An 18505-nucleotide genomic window follows, 5' to 3' on the forward strand; every position below is an offset into this window, starting at 1 on the left:
AAGAGAGTGAAACACTAACCATGCAAATTGTACCACCACCCAGGCTGTCCCTTCTTTTTCCTCACCTGCTGGAGGACAGCAGCCTCCCTGCTTCTGGTCAGTTATACTTTGCAGGTCCCAACTGTTCTTTTCACCACTGATTAGGCTGACTTGGCTGCCACCTCTCCTACCCTGCCTGTCTCCTGTACCCAAACCCTGATCCTTTAACTCTCACTTCAGCTGAAGAAGTTCCAGACATCACTGTGTGTCGATTCCCATCCTTCTTTTTTCTCCTTCATATCTCATCCAGTCCATTCTATCATGACCCCTGTTACCTCTGGAAAACCTATAAATTCTACAGGAGTCATTTCTAGCATCTCAGTTAATACATCTGCTCACTTGACCTCACAGCCCACTTCAGACCTTGGGGTCATTTACATTGACAATTCTCTTCTTTCTAAGGCTGTGTTTTTAAGATCCACTCCTAGCTTCTGGGTGAGTGGACTCCCATTTTCCCAAATTCAAAATTACGAGCAATACAGTGTCACCCTGAGAAGTCATCACAATGAGAAGTCATCTTCCCACCTACCTTATTTTCTACAGTCCCATTCTAATGTTTAACAATACTTTATGTGGGAAAATGATCTATAAGTCCAAATTAAGAACACTCCATGGTCAACAGCAGGATCCCTGTCTCCCCAGTTTTTACAAGACTTCTGATCATAGTTCCTCTGGTGACTTCCACTCTTGTGAGTAGCATATCTGAAACACTATCCAAGCCAACTGTTGACTCCAGTGCTGTAGATACCGTGGCTGTCAGATTCCAGTCTCCCCTGTATCCAGGAGTGGTCTGCTATTCACACAGAGAACCTGAGGCCACATTGGTAAACATGGGTAGTACAACAAAGAACAACACTGTGGATGTAGGGAAGGATCTTTCAGAGAAACCAGACTCCTTCCCTGGGTCATACATGTCTCACCCTGGGGCCAGACTTTAACTTTACCTAGAAAGTTGACCCTGGGAAGGGGTGGACCTCAGTAGGGCTGTTTTGTTTCTCATAAGGACCAGTGAGGACATAGCTGCTAACCCAAATAAGCAGGGATAGGTGGACTCCAGCTCAAGGCCACCTAGGGTCTCCTAACTGGTATCTAATTTAGGCCTCAAGGACAGAGCACAGTTCCCCTTGCTACTCAGGGTAAGGCACATCTATACATACTATCTCCTCCATTTTCCACCATTTTCTCCCTCAAAAGGATGGAGCTGAGCAGTGTTCATGATGCACCTTAGTCTCAAACTCCCTCCCTAAACTCAACTGCTGAAGTCACTGTGTGGGTTACAGGATAGTCCTGAAAGCTCAGTCTCCCTGAGGATCCTCCCTGGGATGGTAGCACAACAAGAAGCCCAGCATAGAAGAAACAGTACCTCCCTTTATAACACCAGGAACTGCTTACTCTTCATGCAGACCAGAGTACATGCCCCAGATTGTCAGGGCCTGCCATCAGGCGTGGTCTCTTCCTCTGGGTCCTCTTCTCCCTCTCAGCCCCTCACTAACAGATTGTAGACAGAGACTAGAAAAAATAAATTCCAAAAAACTGCCAATGTTAGGCACGCATCCTAAGGCAATGTTGATACTGAATGAAATTTGGAGAGTGAGGAGAGTGGTGAGCCCTGGGTAGGTACCTGACTCCTAATTTGTCTCCCTTCTCACTTGGACACTGAAATACGATTAGCACCTTTCAAATGGTGGACTCATTACCCTTTAACCCTGCTCTGTGCACATGGAAGTAAATGCTCCTACAGTTTCAGAGACAGTCTTAGTCATTTGGGAACATTTCCTAAGATGGAGGCCTTGGGCTATGCAAGGCCATCAAACAGCCCTGAATACTCAGTTGTCCTGAACCTCAGTGAGAAGAGGGAAGCAGGAGGTTGAAGAGAGAAGTCCAGGCTCTGGGGATCATTCCAGAGCTTTGTTTCCTGAGGCCTTTCATGGACCCATATTGCAAATCTGTTCCTTTCCACTTGGCTGTGCAAGCCCCACTTTGGGCCCAGAATGTGAACCTGATCCTGGGAGCTGGTGCTGGGAAAGAGACCCCCAAGGGAAGGGTGAGAACTAAACTTCCCAGGGATCCTTGGAGGAAAAGCAGCTGGGGAAGTGAGCACTGGACAAAGGGCAATGACCATGGTTTTCATATAATTGTTCTCAGGAACCCTCAGAGACAAGTCCTAGCTCCCCTGTGTCTCTAGTGTCCAATTCTTCCAACTTGTCTCCTGTGTGCTCTAGATCCTGTGTGTCCTTTCCCTAAGGCTCACAGGGACAATCTCTTGATGTTCTACACTCATAACCACATGTAGCTGTGTCTCCTTCAACCTCTCCCACAGACAATATCCTACATAGTTAAATGAAATTTTTTGTGTCTGATACTCAATCTTAGCCTGTTAAACAAAGTCTCTACAGGAAGGCCATATTGCAGACACCTCAACCCTTTGGCAGAACAGCTGTACCTGGGCTGCCCCAGCTTGATCTTCTCTCTTGTTTGACTTCTTCACTAGCCCTAGTCCACATCCAAGCTAGACTTGAGACTTCAGGACAATTTCAATAGATGGACAGAAATTGACAGGGCACTCATTTCCAATATGATTTTAATGATTGACAATCTTGATACTAAAAGTGCTTACAAAGAAAAATTTGTTTCCTTTTTTTCCTGAGAATTACAATGAAAACTAATAATCATAAGCAATAGTTAAATAAGCCTGGTATGGGGAGCTGTAGATCTTCTTAGAGGCCAGCAATGTCTAAAACACTCTCCTGTGGCTCACGTGCATGGGCCCATCCTCACTGGCCTGAGTTAGAAGCAATAGAAGGTGCTTCTCAAGAGGCAAACTCAGAGCTCACAACACCCCAGTCAACCTGATAGAGGGCTGCACTCTGGGCTGATCACTTAGAATCCCATGATGCTAGAGATGTTGGTAAAGGGCTCATAGGTATATAATAATGAAACCAAAGAAAGGCCCTTTACCTAGGGAGCTGAGGAGAGTCCAGCTGTAGCAGAGGGTCTCTGAAGTTTTGGGAAGTTCACCACATTGCCTGGGTGAGTCTCCTGCTGCTCTTCTCCTCTCCCTCCTCACTCTCTGCCTAGGTTCATGGAGATTTGATAGACCAGCCTCTGGAGGAGTCCCTCTGACTTCCTTCCTCATTTTTAACATGTATCTGTTTTCATTTAAAGTGCTAGATCTCAGATTGTGGTGACTTTTGACTCCTCACTGATTTTGTCCTCAGAAAAGACTGTCATACTAATTTTTGGCTCCGGTAACAGAGTGATCACCAATGGTCACTATCAATACCTGTTCCAGTCGTTATCTGGCCAAGTCTCCAGGGTGATGTTGTGTGAAACAAACAACGAACATTCCTGCACCCCTTCCCAATTCTCAGGTTCTTTCCTGCTTGAAATGTTGCCCTGACTCCCTGAGGAGCCCATTCCAAGGATGATGCTGAGTACTACTACAGGCTACACTACTATGGTGTTTGGCACAGCAAGAGAAGAAGATTAGGAACCAGAACACAAAGCTGCCTTTCCCTGAGCATGCACACAAAAATGGCTATGTAATATCAGGATCATATGACCAGACACCTGAACCCTCAAGATAGGCTAAATGTTGACTTTCTTAGAGAGAAAGGTGAATAGAAGAATCTGAATTAATTCTATTCATGCGTGAATCTTACAGTGACAGATATTTGTGAATGATTTGGGAAAAAGTTGTCCACAAAAACCAGAATTTAATTATTCCATGTTTCAAATAAAAACAGTCACAGCTTAATCAGGTTAAGGAGTAAGGTCAACCACATTTTCTCCAGGAAGAAGCATCTCCAATAATTTTCTTTTTGCCAACAGTAAAAGGAATAAGCAATCATTTTACATATTAATACAGTTTATTTTATTAGGTTTCATTTTAATACAATACGGATGCACTGTATAACATTTTTAAAATATTAAAAACTATATTATTGTAGAAAATAATCTCTAACGCTGTGATAAGATATGTTATGCTAAGAAGGTATGAAGTCTTAACTCCTAGTGCTGCAGAATGTGATCATATTTAATAAATAGTTTAATTGAAGACATAATTTATTCAGATGAGGCCATATTGGAATAGATGGTCTCCTTAACCAATGTGCCTGTAGTCTTTATAAAATGATAGTCATGAGACAACAGGAAGACACAGAGATTGGATTTATGCAACTTCAAGCAAAAGGACACTAGAGATCACTGGCAAACCACCAGCAGCCAGGAAAAGGGAAGGAAAAAATTGCTTATAGGTGTCAGCAGAAACATGGGTTTGGAGGACTAACCTCAAGAAATGTGAAGCAGCACTTTTCTGCTTTTCTGTTTTTTGTTTTTGGATTTTTTTTTAGTTGGAGTCTCACTCTGTCATCCAGACTGGAGTGCAGTGGCTGCTTCCGGCCACCGCAGCCTCGACCTGCTGGGCTCCGGCGATCCTTCCGCCTCAGCCTTCCAAGTAGCCGGAATTACAGGCATGCGCTACCACGCCCGGGTGATTTTTTGATTTATTGTAGAGATGAGGTCTCACTGCCCAGGTGGGTCTCGAACCCATGGGCCCAGGCAATCCACTCACCTCAGCCTCCCAAAGGCACAGGATTACAGCCTGAGCCACAGAGCCCAGCTACTTTTCTGCTTTTTAAAACAATCTAGTTTGTGGTACTTTGGGATTGCAGTACAAAGAAATTAATACACCAAACAATCATTCTAACTCACAAAGTTTCTAAAATTCATTGTGCTCACCTCATTTAGATGCTCCATATTTTCACAAGTATGATCATAATGATGCTCATATTTCTAATCTTTATGGTTGTGATTTTTAAAAAAATTATGACTGTGATTTTTATGTAAGATTAATATAAAGAATTCCTCATTTTCAACAACACCCTGTCTCAGGACTGTGGATTACTAGTCCCCAGAATTGTAAGAAATGCATTTATGTGAGTTTTCTTTTTTTATTTTTTTATATCAATATTTTTTATTTTGATATTGTGGGGTACAGTTAAGGGTTAGGTATACAAATATGCTTCATTCTGGCCCCCTTGTTGATAACAGGTGTCTCCACGTCCCCAGACAGATGTTTACTACCATTAGTCCCATTTCTACCCCCAAAAGATTCCCACCACTGTCAGTCATTTTCTTATGGTAGTGTGTTGGATGATCAAGATCCACTATATGAGTGAGAATATGTGATACTCAGATCTTTGTTTCTGTGAGAGGTCACTCAGTATTATAGACTCTAGCTCCATCCAGGTTGCTGTGAAATTCATGATTTTTTTTCTTTTTTTATGGCTGCATAGTATTCCATCATGTATATGTACCACATTTTTTTAATCCAGTTCTCTTTTGATGGACAGCGTGGTTGGTTCCAGGTTCTTGCTATTGTGAACAATGCTGCGATAAACATTTGTGTGCAGGTATCTTTTTTATAGAGTGATTTGAGTTCTTTAGGGTATATTCCCAGTAGGGAGATTGCAGGGTCATATGGGAGGTTGATGTTTAGAGCTTTTAGGAATTGCCACACTGTTTTCCACAGAGGTTGCACTAGTTTACACTCCCACCAACAGTGTAGGAGTGTTCCCTTTTCACCACTTCCTCTCCAACAACTATTATTTCCTGAGTTATTGATATTTTCCATTCTGACTGGAGTTAGGTGGTATCTCAGTGGGGTTTTGATTTGCATCTCCCTGATGATTAGTGAGGTTGAGCATTTCTTCATGTGTTTGTTGGCTGCTCGGATGTCTTCCTTTGTGAAGTGTCTGTTCATATCTTTAGCCCGTTTTATAATGGGGTTGTTTGCTTTTTTCTTTTCAGCACGTTTGAGTTCCTTGTAGATCCAAGATGTTAAGCCTTTGTCATGCCTGGAGTTAGTAAATACTTTTTCCCAGTCTGTAGGCTGTCTTCCTGCTCCCTTGATGGTTTCTTTGGCTTTGCATAAGCTTGTCAGTTAATGAGGTCCCACTTGTCTATCTTATCCCGTATAGCCTGTGGGTTTCAAGTTTTGTTCAGGAATTGGATGCCAGTTCCGATTTCCATAAGGGTATTTCCTTCATTTTTTAAGGTTCTTATGGTTTGAGGTTTTACATTTAGGTCTCTGATCCATTTGGAGTTAACATTTGTGCATGGGGATAGATAGGGGTCCTGTTTCAATCTTCTGCATGTGGTCAGCCAGTTTTCCCAGCACCATTTACTGAATAGGTTCTCCTCTCCCCAATGGTAGGTGGTGGAGGCCTTGTCGAAGATGAGTTGGTTGAGAAATTGAGGTTTTGCTTCTGGAATCTCAATTCTATTCCATTGATCTGTATGCCTGTTCCTATATCAATACCAAGCTGTTTTGATGCTTGTAGCTTTATAGTAAAGTTTGAAGTCTGGTAATGTGATACCACTTGCTTTGTTTTTTTTTTGCTGAGGATTGTTCTGGCTATTCTTGGTCGTTTGTGTTTCCATATGAATTCCTGTGTTGTTTTTTCTAGGTCTGAGAAGAATGTTGCTGGTAATTTGATGGGTATTGCATTGAATTTGTAGATTGCCTTAGGTAAGATGGACATCTTCACAATGTTGATTCTGCCAATCCATGAGCATGGGATATTTTTCCACTTGTTTGTGTCATCTTTGATTTCTTTGAGCAGTGTTTTGTAGTTTTCATTGTAAAGGTCTTTCACATCTCTGGTTAGGAAGATTCCAAGGTATTTCATTTTTTTGTGTGGCTATTGTGAATGGAATTGTGTTTTTTATTTGGGTTTCTGTTTGTTTATTATTGGTGTAGAGAAATGCGATTGTCTTTTGTACATTTATTTTGTATCCTGAGACTTTGCCAAAGGCCTTTATCAGTGTAAGGAGGTTTTTGACAGTTTCTCTTGGGTTTTCAAGGTACACAATCATATCATCTGCAAAAAGAGATAACTTGACTTCCTCTTTTCCTATTTGGACCCCTGATTTCCTCCTCTTCTCTGATTGCTTTAGCCAGGACTTCCAATACTATGTTGAACAGGAGGGGTGAGAGTGGGCATCCTTGTCTTGTTCCAGTTTTCAGGGGAAATGGTTCCAGTTTTTGTCCATTTAGGAGTATGCTGGCTGTGGGTTTCTCGTAGGTGGCTTTTACTATTTTGAGGTATGTTCCCCGTATGCCTAGATGTTCAAGGGTTTTTATCAAGAAGCGGTGCTAGATTTTATCAGAAGCTTTTTCTGCATCTAATGATATAATCATGTGGTTTTTGTTTTGACATCTGTTGATGTATTTAATTACATTTATGGTTTTACGAATGTTGAACCAGTCTTGCATCCCAGGAATGAAGCCTACTTGGTCATGATGGATGATTTTTGAGATATATTGCTGAATTTGGTTTACTAGGATCTTGTTGAGAATTTTAGCATCTATGTTCATCAAAGATATTGGCCTGTAGTTCTCTTTCTTTGTTGGATCTTTACCTGGCTTGGGTATCAATGTGATGTTGGCTTCGTAAAATGATTTGGGGAGAGTTCTATCTTTTTCAATCGCCTGGAATACCTTCAGTAGGATTGGTATCAGCTCCTCCTTAAATGTCCTGTAGAATTCTGCTGGAAAGCTATCTGGACCAGGGCTTTTTTTTGTAGGAAGTTTTTTTAACATAGTCGATTTCCTTGATTGTTATTGGTCTATTTAGGGTCTCAATTTCTTCTTGTTTCAATCTAGGTAGGTTGTGTGATGTCAGAAAGGTTTCCTTAAGGTTTTCAAGTTTGTTTCTATACAAGTGTACGTAGTAGTCTCTAATGATCTTTTGTATTTCTTCAGGTTCAGATGTGACTTCATCTTTTGTGTTTCTGATTGTACTTATTTGATTTTTTTTCTCGTTTTTTCTTAGTTAGTCTAGCTAGAGGACCATCGATCTTGTTTATCCTTTCGAAGAACCAGCTTTTTGTTTCATTGATTTTTTTGTATTGTATTTTTTTCTTCTATGTCCTGGATTTGGGCTTTTATTTTGGTGATCTCGATTCTTCTGCTGAAATAAGGGTTTTTGTGGTCTTGCTTTTGCAGCTTCCTAAGGTGGCTTGTTAGGCTATTAATTTGTGCTCCTTCCATTTTCTTCATCTGTGTTTATAATGATATAAATTCCCCTCTTACTACAGCTTTTAAAGCATCCCAGAGATTTTGGTAAGATGTTTCTTTATTTTCATTTGTTTCCAGGTATCTTTTGATCTCTGTTTTGATTTCATCATTGATCCAGGAGTTGTTTAGCATCATGCTGTTTAGTGACCATGTCTTTGTGGGTTTGGGGGGCACCTTGTTGGTGTTAAGGTTTATTTTTATTCCACTGTGGTCTGAGAAGGTGCATGGTAGAATTTCTGTCCTTTTAAATATGCTTTTGCTTGATTTATGGCCAATTTGTGGTTGATCTTGGAATACGTTCCATGTGGTGATGTGTAGAATGTGTGTTCTCTGGTCTTTGGATGGAGTGTTCTGTAGGTATCAATTAAGTCCATTTGGTCCAGAGTCACATAGAGGTTGTAGATCTCTTTGCTGATTTTTTGTCCTGATTATCTGTTGAGGGTTGTGAGTGGGGTATTAAAGTCCCATGTTATGATGGTGTAAGAGTCAATATCTTTCTTTAGTTTTCCTAGGAGTTGCTTTATAAAACTTGGTGCACCTATGTTAGGTGCATATATGTTTAGGATAGATATTTATTGTTGATGGAGTGAAACTTTTATCATTATGTAATGGCCCTCTGTATGTTTTTTAATTTTTGATAGCTTAAATGGTATTTTGCCTGAAATTAGGATTGCAACTCATCCTTTCTTTTGTGTTCCATTCGCCTGAAAATTTGTTTCCTATCCTCTTACTTTGAGTCTGTGCATGTCCTTCTTAGTGAGATGGGTCTCTTGAAGGCAGTATATTGTTGCCTGGTGATATTTTATCCATTTTGCCATTCTATGTCTTTTCACTGGTGCATTTAGTCCATTCACGTTCAGGCTAATTATTGAAATGTGAGAGTTCGTCCCTATCATAGAGTTCCTATAGAGTTGTTCTTCCACTTGGTTTATTGTCTTTCTTTTGTTTTGGGGGTTGGTTCATGTGTGTTTTATTCTTTTTCCTGGATTCTTATGAAGAACGTTGCTCTTTTTTTCCCCTTTTCTTCTGTGTTTAGTACTTTCTTAAGTGTTTCATGTAGAGGTGGTTTGGTGGCAGAGTAAGTTCTTAGGGATTGGATATCTGGAAAAGATTTTAATTCTCCCTCACTGATGAAACTTAACCTGGCTGGGAAGGTTTTTCTTTGTTGAAATTGTTTATCTTTTAGGACTTTGAAGATAGGGCTCCAAGCTCTCCTCGCCTGCAGGGTTTCTGTAGATAAATCTGCTGCTATTCTAATTGGTTTTCCATGGTAGGTGATCTGGTCTTTTTCTCTTGCTGCCTTTAGGGTTTTTTCTTTTATGCCTACTTTGTTTAGGTGAATTATTATGTGTCTAGGAGTTGATTTTCTCATTTGTTGTTTTGCAGGGGTTCTCTGAATCTCTTGTGTTTGAGTTTTTGCATCATTGATTAGATAAGGGAAGTTTTCTTGAATGATCTCATGGAAGGTTTGTTCCAGTGTGGTCTCTGTCTCTTTTTCTGCCTCAGAAAGGCCAATTACTCTTAGGTTAGGCCTCTTGAGGTAATTGCTCATCTATTGAAGGTTTTTTCCTGTCTTTTTGAGCTTGTTTTCTGTGTTTTTGAGAGTTTGGTTTGGTTCTATATTTTGGTCCTCAAGCTCTGAGATTCTTTCTACTTGAGTAATTCTGCTTTCCATGCTTATCAGTTTGTTATTTATTTCATTCACAGTATTCTTTATTACTGTTATCTCAGATATCAGCTCCTTTCTAGTTTCTTCTTGAGTCTCCTCAATTCTTTTTAATCTCTCCATTAATGTCTTGATGTCTAGGTTTGTATTTTTAGACCAGTCATTCTGGGTGATCTTCATTGTTTACATTCTGAAGTCAGTTTCTCAGTGTCTGCCCTCCCAGGGGTCTGGGAGAGACCCATATTCTTCTTTTGGTTTTTCTTCATTTGTGTAGATTTTTCTCTTGTCCTGTAGTGGCTAAAGTCCCTTGAGCTCTGATCTCCTGCCTCTCCCCTCTTTTTGTTGCAGTAAGCTAGCCTGTTGCCTTGGAGGTCTATAAATCTTAGTCTGTTCAGCATGGGGGAGGGTCTTTGTCTCCTGTTTAATGATGTCTTCGTGGGAACCGAGTTGGAGGCTCTGATAGGTGGGCAGGGTGATGCAAGTCTGCCTTTAAATGGCGGAGGTGGTAGTTTTACTTTCACTTTTAGAGATGCTCATGTGGGTCTCTAGGTGGGACCAGCTGCACAGCTGGGTGCTGGATCCAGGATGTCACCAGCAGGCTGGGGTGGAGGAGAGGGTCGGGTGTTCCCTCGTCTGGAGCTGGGAGCCTCCAATAAGCAACTTACACAATCTTGGGGTTCTGCTCCCTTACACAGGCTTGAGGTGGCATGCTGAGTGCCTCAGCCAGGGTGGGCCCAGGGCTCCAGATCTCCAAAGCTCCAGAGGGCAGGTGGTGGCCCTGGGTCCCTCACAGGGCACTTCAGCCAGAAATGGTTTCGGAATCTCTGAGGGGCAGGTGCCCAGAACCTCCCTGGGTGACTGGCAGCTTGGTGCTGGGTGCTGGTCATGATGATGTAGCCAGGGAGGGAGTGGAGATCTGGGATTTGGGATTCTCCAGCTGGCAGGAATCACATGTATAGTGGAGCAGTGGCAGCCAGGCCACAATATCTGGCCCTGCATGGAACCAAAAATTCCCAGGCCTCATACCAGTGCAACTGGCGGTGGGCAGAAGGCTGCAGGAAGAAAAGTAAGAGTGTTTTTGGGAACCATGTTCAGAGAGTCTCATGGATCCACCTATGCCGTCACCATCTTCAGGAGAGTCTCTTTTTTTTTTCAATCCCTGATACAACAGTTTGAAGTATATACATTTTGGGAATATTTTATTAGTCTTCCTAATCTTTACTCTTACTCTTTAGTCTTTACTATTACTCTCCTGCATTCTCAATCCTGCAATCCTGCATGACCTCTTGGGAATTTCTCTTAAATAATATGTCAGATGATATCATTGAAACCTCTATGGTGGATTACTCAAAGCAAAAACCAAAGACCTAAAAATGCCTCCAAAATTCTAAGATTTGAGTGCCCCAATTCCTTTCTGATTTCATTGTCTTCTACTCTCCACACTTAGCCCCCTCTCTCTCCACACACCTGTTCTTGCTTCATGGCCTTTCCATCTGGCTGTTCACTTTGCCTGCAGCACTCATTCCCCACATATGCACATGTCTGTTTTCTAGAACGCTTTTCTTTTTCTTCTTAATTTTCATCATCACTATAATTGGAAAGTTTAAACTCCACCAATCTACTAGTACTCTTCATCTCCATCCCTGAATTCTTTCTTTCTGCAGTACTTACCCTAGATACTATTTATTTCGGCTATAGACATAAGTTTTATGTATATGTTTATATATTTGCTAAATTATTGCTCTCCTCAGTCCCCCAATTAAAGATAAAATTTTGTTGTTTTTCACTGCCATATCCACAGAACACACTCATGAATCATATAAAAGAATAGTATGGGGCATTTGGTAAGGGTTCGATACATTTTAGTAAATGGAAAATTTTGTTAAAGATATGATTCTGAAAGCCAGTCTTAGAATTAGCTGTTGGTGTACATAGCCAAGTTATCTAAGTCAGTAATATCAGTTTCCTCCCTTGTGAAATAGATTTATAATAGTTCTCATTTCAAAAACTTTTTTTAAAAAATGAAATTTAAGATAATGTCAAAAAGTGGCTATTATTACATTCACTATGAACTAAGCAGGAATCCCATGTTGAGATGTATAAAAATGTATAGTAAGGCTTAAAATATTCAGAGCCAAAAGTAAGGTTAGTCCTGATTTAAAGAAACTACAAAGCCTTGAATAACCAGGGACAAAGGACCCCTGAACCACAGAGTCATAGGTTTGGAAGAAAATTGTATTATATTTATTTGCCTGAGTAGTCTCAAGATGATGATGTTATCAGGAGAGTTGCATTATATCAGAGGTGAGCAATATTGACTGTGTTACATTCATAAAATACTCCAGGTGTTGGAGGCTTCAGAATTCTCAGGATTCTCAAAAAGGCAGAAGCAACAATATCCAATAGATGAAGGAGAGGAAATTGAAAATAATATTGCAGTGCACAGTGGCTTGAACCTGTAATCCAAGCACTTTGACATTGAAATTAATAGTGCCAGTCACAACGGCTTACATCTATAATCCCAGCACTTGGGTTAGTCAAGATGGATGCATTGCTGGAGACAAGGAGTTCAAGACCAGCCTAGGCAACAAAGTGAGACATCATTTCTACACAAAATAGAAAAAATAACTGGGTTTGTTCTTGGGTGCCTTTAACTCCTACTACTCAAGAGGCTGAGGCTTGATGATCACTGAGCTCAGGAATTTCAGGTTGTGGTAGTCATGATCAGGTCACCGCACTCCAGCCTTTGCAACAGAGTGAAACTAGTTCTCAAAAAAATAAAGGAAGGAAGGAAGGAAGGAAGGAAGGAAGGAAAGAAGGAAGGAAGGAAAACATACTTAAGAAAAATAATAACATCATGGATAATGAAAAATGTATGCAATGGTAATGGGGTCAATTTCTCAAGAAGATGACCAATCCTAATAGTGTCTGCACAGAACAACAGCTCATGAAAATACATAAAAACAATAGCTGATTGATAGACATGAAAGGAGAATTAGATGCCCACAATTACTGAGGAAGAGTTTATCACTCCTCTCTCTGTAATTAACCATAAAAGTTGGGCAACAATGTAGTAATTGCATGGAAGACTGGAAAAACACTATCAATGAAGTGTATATAACTTAGAGAAAATCCTGTTCAACAATAGCATACACACTTTTAAAGTATACATGAAACATTTGCCAGGAAAGATCATACTTTAGGCCATCAAACAAATGTAAATATATTTTTCTGTATTCAAATAATACAATGTATGTTCTCTGACTACTATGAATTTAAAGCATAAATCAATAACCAAAAGTAATTAAAAATGTTTAAGTATTTAAAATTAAACAACATATCTCTCAGTAAACCACAGGTCAAAAAGAGATCACAAGAACACTCAGGAATTATTTGGAATTGAACAAATGGAAACACAAAATACAAACTCCATGGAACAAAGTTCAAGCAGATTTTAGACTTAAAAGTCTATATTTAAACGGTATATATAAACCAAATTCTAGTTTCCATCTTAATAAGGTAGGGGGGAAAAGTGTATTAAATTAAAAGAGAAAGACTGGAGTTGTAGAGAAAATAATAGAGTCCAGAACATAACCCAAATTTTGATCGCTAATGAAGTTTCAGTCTCTGCAACATATAGTATTGGAAACATTAGACATTTTATGAAAAAAGTATCTTGACCCCTATTTTGAATCATATAAACCTGTAGACCTAACTTTACATTCTAAAATTATAAAATTTGGAAAACTGCATTGGAAACCTAGGAAATGAAAAGTTTGTTTGGTAGGCTTAAGAAACTGAGAGAAATTTGAAAATTGATACATTTGATTTCATCAAAACTAAAAAAACAAAATTAGCTTCCAAAAAGACACTTTAAGAAAACACAGAAAAAAAGAGCTGAAGCATATTACATGCAAACACTTTCAATAATTTAAAAAAGAACTTTTAAAAAAACAAAGATTTATATAAACATTATACTAGAGAAGTAATATGGGTCAAAGATAAGCACAAAAAAAGAAAAATGTTTGACATAATTAGTCATTAAAAACATTCAATTTCTTGAAGGCTGAGGTGGAAGGATTACCTGAACCCAGTGGGTCAAGACTGCAGTGACCTTGAGCATGCTACTGCACTCCAGACTTGGTGACAGAGTGAGACTGCAACTTCAAAAGAAAAAAAAAAAAGAGGAAGATTCACTTTCAATGTGTTTGCCCCTTTAAGTTGATTGATTTAAGTTTAAAAAAAGAATATTCAGATTATTTGTGAAATATAACGATACAGACTGAGGTGGAGCTCGGGAGCTATTGTGGTGTATTCCAGCTGGGCCTTGTGTCTGAGGTGCCATCCGCCACCTTCTTCCCCACATTGCTCTCATGGCTGGTGTCTGGATCCTGCCTGTTCCTGCAGCGGCTGCCCCTGGTCCCCTCTGGCCTCTTGCTGAAGTCTGAGGACCTGCATAACTAGCAAGTTTACAGGTTGGTGACCTACATCTTTGTCTAGGAGAATCTGATCTCCCTGCTCTGTGGTACTGTCATCATCTGGCATTTTGCTGGTAATTTTGAGAGAACCATGGGCACCTTCTGCCATTGCTTCTTCACCTTGATCTTCAGCATCTTCTCAACTAACATCTTTCTGTCAGTTGAGGCTGTGTCATCGCTTTCAAAGCTGGGAGAGGTGGAAGATGTCAGAGGTTTCACCCCGGTGGCTTTTGCCATGCTGGGAGTCACCTCTGTCCACTTTCGGATGAGGCAGGCCCTGATATTTGGCATAGTTGTGCCCTCAGTCCTGGTGCCATGGCTCCTGCTGGATGTCACATGGCTCATTCCACAGACTTCTTTCTTCAGTAATGTCTGTGGACTTGCAACTGGGTTGGCATATGGCCTCAAATACTGCTATTCCCTCGACCTCTCAGAGTGAGGAGCATTGAAACTTGATTAGAAGTTCCCTTTCTCCCTGATGAAGAGGATCTCCATGTTCAAGTATGTCTCATGGTCTTCTGCAGAAAGAAGAACAGCACAGAGCCAGAGCTGAACCCTGTGTCTGGCTCCTACCCCACACAGAGTTGCCACCCTTACTTGTCCACAAACTACCCTTTTACCGAGATGCATGTCAGTGGTCAAAAACTAGCCTCCTGGCTCACCTGCATTCCTAGACACATGCCCAGCCTGCCTCCAGTCTGTGTTATGTACAGAATCATTTTGGTCCAAGCCCCAGCTCATCCAGTGTCTACCCAGCTTCTGGGGGTTACTCCCATGAGGCCTAATCCTCCACTCCTGTCAGCTGCCCTGGCACAGTGTTTTGGGGGCCTGGGCACTCCAGGGGCTGCAGGTTTCTAAGGAACCCTCAAGGAACCTGGTGCCCTGAGATAATTTCTAGGGACATTATCTCACATCTCGGCCTTCTGGAGAAGGTCCTCTCTGAGCTAAGTTTTCCTGACAAAAAATTATTTATTGAACACCTCTATGTGCCAGGCTCTGTGTTGGTACTTTGATAAGTGTCCCTATTTTAATCTCATTTATGCTCATGGCAGCTTTGAAGAATACTGTTTATTGTTCCAATTTACAGATGCAGACAACAAGACATCAAGTGGCTCTGTAGCGGCACAACTGGGCTTCTTACTACAGGTCCAGGGCTCCTCTCAAGGAACATGTGAGGGAAGAGTGCAGTAGTTGGCAGTGGCTGCCAGTGGCTATTTCCAGCTCCACCATTCCATCATTTTGTTCTGTGCTCTTGTTGATAGTGACCGTGTGTGTCTCTGCCTTTGGGAGCTCCCAGCTGGTATATCGTGCATCTCTCTGCTGCAGTCACCCCCACACAGACTCTTCTGCCCTGGAAGTGGTGAGATGGGCCCATGCGAACTGCAGCAGCATGTTGAGGGACCCATGGTATTGATTATCTTTGTATAAAGAAACAGTCTCTGAAAAAAGGTAAAAAAAAAAATAAGGATACATTAACTTTTTATAAAGAATTAGAGGAGAAAATGAAACTGAGAAATTGAAATCTACACATATAGAACATAGAAGTTAAGTTTCTAATAAAATACCTATCAAATTGAATCCAAAAATATGTTTAAAATAATTATATTAACATCCAAGATGGGTTCATTTCTGAGTGCAATGATCATTCAACATTAGAACAAAGATACAAATGACAACAGACTTGCCATCAAATAGCATGCAAACCATAAAACCACAGAAATGACATTTCTACAGCACTGAAACAAATAATGCATTATGACATTGAGAAATTAAAGAAGAATGACAAAGATACAGGAAAATCACTTGTTCAATTTTAGTACTGACTCCTGATTTAAAGTACTAAGCAAACTAAAAATAGAAGGAAATTCCTTAATGTTAGATTTGAGTTTAGAATTTAAATATGGAAATTAAAATTAACGGTGAAATTTTAGGAGAAACTCCTTAAAATTTAAGAGTGCACTAAGCATTTCTATGGCATGGTCACTCCTCCTCTTCAGCGTTAAATTGAATCCTCTAGCCAGTTCAACACAACAAACAGACAAGTAACTTTCAGATTGGGAAAAATAGTATTCATAGATAATATATGAATGTTTACATGAAAATTCTACAAATACATTGAAAAAATTAAATTACATACAAAAAGTGCCATGCATATAAAAACAACTTCAAATAATCAGTTGTGTTCCTCTAAGCTAGAGGGAAATTAAAAGTTCTAATGAAAATGACATCATTCTGCAAAGAAAAATATTATGTAATACTCAAGTATGGCTCTAAGAATATATGTCCAAGTACACACCAATGCCTTCAACCATGAGAATTAACTGGAGCAGAAGAGCAGAAAATACAATTTCAATGGTCAAACACAATGGAGAATGAGGCTATTGTCCCATGCTGCACTTGCTGTTGTAGTAGCTCTGTTGACATTCTTCCTCATATAGTGACTCTGTTGTATTGCATTTCAGTCTCTGTGTCAATTTCATATGGCTCTTTCCTTCCTTCATACCATGTAATCTTTTGGATGTACAATAAGATTGGCTCAATTAATATCTATTCAAGTGAGAGTGCCTGTTGTTCAGAGTTCCTTAAGAGATAATAATAATGATGATAACTAACATTTAGTATATTCTTACAAGGATCCAGCTGACTTTAGATCATATTATTTAAACCTAGTAACAACTATATAAAATGAGTATAGCTAGTATGTTTTTTAAAAAAAATTGGAGAAGCCGGGCTCGGTGGCTCAGCCTGTAATCCCGCGCCTTTGGGAGGCTGAGGTGAGTGGATTGCCTGAGCCCACGGGTTCGAGACACGCCTGGGGTAGTGAGACCTCATCTCTACAATAAATCAAAAAATTAGCTGGTCGTGGTAGCGCATGCCTGTAATTCCAGCTACTCAGAAGGCTGAGGAGGAAGGATCGCCGGAGCCCAGCAGGTTGAGGCTGCAGTGGCCTGAAGCGGCCACTGCACTCCAGTCTGGGTGACAGAGTGAGACTCCAACTCAAAAAAAAAAAAAGTTGGAGAAATTAATGCTTGTAGCCATTAAATAAAGTTGCCAAAGTCACACATCTGGTGAGTGGTGGATAAGCCTAATGGAAAGCTCTGGAATAGGTTGTGATAAGCAAAGTGGAAACTTTATTTCCACTTTACTTTTGCATTAACAGTGCATCCTAAATATTTCCCAGAGTTCAGAAACTCCAGGCCCAGACAACAAAGAAGAATTCAAGATCAAAGTCATTTTTACATTTTTTATCAATGTAGATCCAGTAGCAGAGAAAGAGAACCTCTAGAAAATGTACATTCCCTCAAGACCGTTATTTGATTTTGTACAATGAAGTGGTTATTATAAAGAAAAGATAAGAAGCACAGAGACCCTGAATCCCTAGCAAAACAAAAGAAAAATTAAGCTATGATACAATGCATTAGTGATGAGCACCACTTCAAAAGGAAGGACTCTTGAAAACATGGCCAGGTAGCATTCAAATGGCACATTCTACTACCCTGGTCTGATGAAAAGCCTCCATTAATAAATAAATGATAAACACATCTGTGAAAGAAAAACTGAGTGTAGGAAGATTTGAATTAAGAAAAAGACATTCAAAATCAAGTAAAGTAGTATCTTTAAAATACCAATACTATAAATGAATGTCCCAATTGATTTGAATCTTAACATATTGACACTAAAATAACTGTCTTTAACAAATAAGGAAAGAACATTTGTTAGTTTAGTCTATAAATACCTCTTTTTCTATCACCTTTTTTTGTTTGTTTTTTCAGTTGGAGTCTCACCCTGTCGTCCAGGCTGGAAAGCAGTGGCATGCTTGTGGCCACTATAACCTTAACCCTCTGGGCTCAGGTGAACCTTCCATCTCAGCCTTCCAAGTAGCTGGAACTGCAGGCGCACACCACCACACCTGGTTAACTTTTCTTGATTTATTGTAGAGATGAGATCTCGCCCATCACTCCGGCTGGTCTTGAACCCATGGACCCAGGCAAACCTCTCACCGAAGCCTCCCAAATATCTGTGCTAATAGGCATAAGCCACCATGCCCAGCCTTTTCTATCACTTTTTAAAATTAAATGAAAAAGTATAACTGGCAGAGCATTAGTTGATTGGGTCAAGGCAATTAATTTAACTGACATACAAAGAGAATTATATTGGGATGAAAATAACTGTATGGAATTTAGCACAAAAGAATGCAATATAACACAGAATAACCACATTTGGGCCTTGTATACTGTG

General features: G+C 40.1%; 1 pseudogene; it reads left to right on the top strand.

Moving 5' to 3' along the window:
* The first annotated feature begins 1966 nt into the window (after window positions 1-1966).
* On the top strand, window positions 1967-15124 carry LOC103271333 (annotated as a pseudogene).
* The last annotated feature ends 3381 nt before the right edge of the window (window positions 15125-18505 follow it).

The sequence above is a fragment of the Carlito syrichta genome, unplaced genomic scaffold (genome assembly GCF_000164805.1).
Source record: "Carlito syrichta isolate Samal-C Ts95f unplaced genomic scaffold, Tarsius_syrichta-2.0.1 Scaffold311550, whole genome shotgun sequence".
Taxonomy (NCBI): Eukaryota; Metazoa; Chordata; class Mammalia; order Primates; family Tarsiidae; genus Carlito; species Carlito syrichta.